The sequence below is a fragment of the Drosophila virilis genome, chromosome X, assembly GCF_030788295.1.
Source record: "Drosophila virilis strain 15010-1051.87 chromosome X, Dvir_AGI_RSII-ME, whole genome shotgun sequence".
NCBI lineage: Eukaryota > Metazoa > Arthropoda > Insecta > Diptera > Drosophilidae > Drosophila > Drosophila virilis.
Genome location: NC_091543.1, coordinates 29,880,001 through 29,883,944, shown reverse-complemented (window position 1 = coordinate 29,883,944; position 3,944 = coordinate 29,880,001). Strand labels below are relative to the sequence as shown.

General features: G+C 33.5%; 1 protein-coding gene across 1 annotated transcript in view; it reads left to right on the top strand.

Moving 5' to 3' along the window:
• The first annotated feature begins 946 nt into the window (after window positions 1-946).
• Window positions 947-3,944, top strand: part of LOC6631463 (uncharacterized) — a 17,399-nt gene continuing 14,401 nt past the window's right edge. The window contains exon 1 of the mRNA XM_002054891.4: window positions 947-1,223. The gene's annotated coding sequence lies outside the window, so the exon portion shown is untranslated. The remainder of the gene's footprint in view (window positions 1,224-3,944) is intronic.

The window sequence follows — 3,944 nt, the reverse complement described above, 5'->3', positions numbered from 1 at the left end:
TACGAGTGGCCACTGAAATACTGGCCAAGAATATACGTACATATGTATGTGTGTATATTAGATGATGCACAACACAGACCCTTTAAACATATTGTCCGCTAGAAAATCAAATATCTACATATATATGCAAGTTAAATGTTGATACTTATAATAATAAGCAACAGGAATGTCTGTTGAAAGTCAAAGTTGTGGGTACTGCAAAATTGCAGTAAGCATGTGGCAAGATGAACAAAGTTTGTGTGGAAATCTTGCAAAACTGGTTGCGTAGAGAAGACTCTTCTCTTTCTCTCTGTCGCTTCACCCACTTTCCATATTTCGCCCTGGCTTGCTCTCTGATGCCGGTCCCTTCAGCAAGCACCTTGTGTTGATTTTGACGTCGTCAGCTTATCTTTATTTATTTTTGTACCCTGTACCAATCACAAATATATAAAAATGAGCGTTTTGTGCATATGTATTAAAAAGTAAAAAAATTAACTACATACATATATTGTGCCTATTGTTTGCTTTTGTTATTAAACAGCATAAATTCTCTAAATATGAAACGTTCACAGTTTTATGAACTGCTTCATTTGATTCACGGTTGATAAGTTTGCTGCCAATGAATTTACACACACTCGGGTTTCATAAATAAGCACTGAAAAGTTTATAAGGGGTCACAAACATAGAAATTATTAAAAATAGTTTTTCATCTATACGCCTTCCAGTACATTTCTATAAAATAAAGATGAAGGAATTTTAAAGGCAACTCGGCACAAGAAATAGGATATCTCGTAGTCGGTCACTTCCCGCTCTTGTTATTTATAATTAAGAAATTTCTTTACTTTCGGTTTCATGTTTTTAGCTCTACCTGTGGCAGCATCGTCGCGTCGCGTCGCTGCCGGCAACGCCGTCGTTGGCTATTACCTATATGAGCTGACGTTATCATCTGTACGGCACTATTTTAAATTCAAGAGTGACAAGTAACGGACGATCTGTTGCCGGTTCGAGTTTTCGTGCAGTTTCGTGTCGAGTAGACGCCAAACTTGTTATTGTCTTCCGAAATATTTTACGCGACCTCGTATAGTGGATCACGAGAGAAGTATCTGCTAAATGTTTTTTTTAGTGTTACGACCACAATTGAAGAAAATCGTGTCAGCTAATTTATAACGAATTGGCAAAGGTTAACATATTGCTCCGATAAGTTTGCTAACTACATTCGAGCCAACTATAGAGTAAAAACCACGGTAATTGTATGAACTGCTTAGATAAGCCATAAAGAAAAAAATATTAAATATTCATTGCAAATTAGTGTTAGCTAAATTAGCAAGATATCTGGTTGGTGATATTCGCTATGCGCGATTATCACGATGAACACGATGGCGAAAGCATATTTACATATTTACATAACAATAACAAGCTTAAAAAAAAATAGTTATATAGAAAGAAAACAATTAATGGTGGGATTTTTGTGGTCACATACAAGAAATTATCTATGTAGAAGGTTCAAAAATTAAAGTAAACTATAAATAAATTATTTTGATAACTGTTAAACTGACTTATAAATGTTTTGATGTTCATGTGCGCATCTTCAAAATATATTATCATTTATTAACAAGAGTGAAAGTTCGTTGATTGCATTTTTGTTGTTGTGGCATTTGGTTGTTTTTACTGTCTTTTGCTCGTTGCGTAAATGTTTGTTGAATTTTTTGTTGCTTTTACTGATATTTTGTTAATTATTTCATAGAAATAACAAATAGGTGATGCTTGAGGTTATGCTTATTACAATAGGTGATGTCTGGAAAGATAGGGTTTTCAAACTGTTGGACTATTTTTCTATGTTCCAATCCTTCCATTGAATTAATATGACAATACAGCGGAGTTAAATTTTTTGTTTCTGCGCTTAATTAAATCGAAATCTGATCTTTGGAGACTTTTAAATACAAAAATGCTTTTATCAAATTGTTCGTAAGAAACTTTTATTTTGAGCGCACAATTTTATTGCGGTATAATTATTACATTGTCATATATTTGATCATTTTACTGGACGCTACTCCGAACAGCTGATATTTCTAGACTTTTTCTGAATTCTTAAAACCAAAATATTGTAAAGAAATATTCAATTTTTCCATTTTTATACTCTTTCCGCCCCACAAATACTTATACATATCCGCCGGTGTGCCCATATAGATTAACGCGTCAACCTCAATATAGACTTTGAACGTAGGTTCACAGGCCCGCGCAGTACACGCTTGTACGAGTAATAAAAAAATCGGGTTTTCAGTACATCTCGTCTGTAATATGAGATACACCCGTTTAGTATACACACTCCCAGAAAACTTCACCTATAAAATACTCTGATTTCTTTTTTAAGACGGTCGAAATATACGACAATTATGACGATATGGCATATAAAAATAACTTGCTTGAATATTTCAGTAATTCGAAAGCATTTAATTGGTTAATTGATGCCACTTCAAAAAATGAAATCAAATGTTTTGAAATCGCTATATTCTACTCCAAAAGAAATTTTTGTTTGATTATAAAAAAAAAAAAAAAAAATGACTCCTGCCGGGAGTTGTAAGTATTATATATTATGGGGTCTACATTATTCAAAAGGGTAAGAGACTCAGTACCCAATGTGCGTTCGGCATGAACGAATATAAATATTTAAGAACTTTATACTATTTAACTTTTTCCTTTGGTGATTGATTAATCGGAGAACTATTTGTTCTTAAACAAAATTTTGAAAGTAGGTCCTCCTAGTGCCGGCGCTGTTAGGTTTTAAGAGCTAGAGTCTCCAAATTTCATTTGTAGCTTTTAAAATACTATATACATATATACAAATCAAGTATTTATTATTTATATAGCACTTGCCATCATGCCATTGCCACATAGGTAGCTATTAAACAAATAAAGAAATCATTTGAACATATTGAAACTTAATGTAAGATACAATTTTGTCTTTTTGATAATATACTTACAAATATGCATTCGCACAGTAAAACCTTCTGCTGAAACTTTAAGATCGGCTAGGAAATACAGAAGTTATTAAACAAAGTTTATATAGGCAAGCCATGTGTTTGCGGCAACTAACTCAAATGGAAATAATTTCTGCATGCTTGTGCACACATACACACACATGAAAAGAATTGTAATTGCGATTGTATCGCATACCGTGCTATATGAATGTGTACTAGTGAGATATAAGTGCATTTTTGGTATGGCTTTGAGGATGAGTCAGTGACAAGGATAGATGGTGTCGCAAGGTCGAGTCGAGGTCGGGCACTCCCGACTAAAGCACTCTTACTCCTTCAAAGTTTATTCTATTCCAAATGGTAAACAATGTCATGTCACCATCCATATACCATACATTTTATTCTCGATTTTTATACTCTTGCATAGAAGGGGTCATCTCATTAGGTATATATATACATATATTCGTAATCAATATCAACAGTCGAGTCGATATAGCAATTTTCAGACAGACAGACCGCCGTCTGTCTTTTGCTATGCGAAGTAGTCTTTCAATTTTAAAGCTGTCGTCAACCAATTTTTCATACGTCCCTCTTTCTATTTCACGCATAATATGTCGGAACCGGCTAGATCGCACCACTATATCATATAGCTGCCAAAGTATGTTCTTGTATGAACAATTTTTTGTTTATTAAGATGTCTTGACCAAACTCGGCATATATTAGCTTCAGTATGGTCCTCATTTGTATGCAAAATCCTATTTGATCGGACCACTATATAATATAGCTGCCATAGGAACGATAGGTCGAAAATTATGTTGTATGAAAAATATTTTTGTTTATCAAAATATCTTGACAAAACTCGGAACTTTTAAGTTTTACTAAGCTCCTCATATATATGTAAAATCCTATTACGATCGGACTAGTATATCATATAGCTGGCATAGGAACGATCAGTCGAAAATTAAGTTGTATAAAAAAAATGTTTGTTTA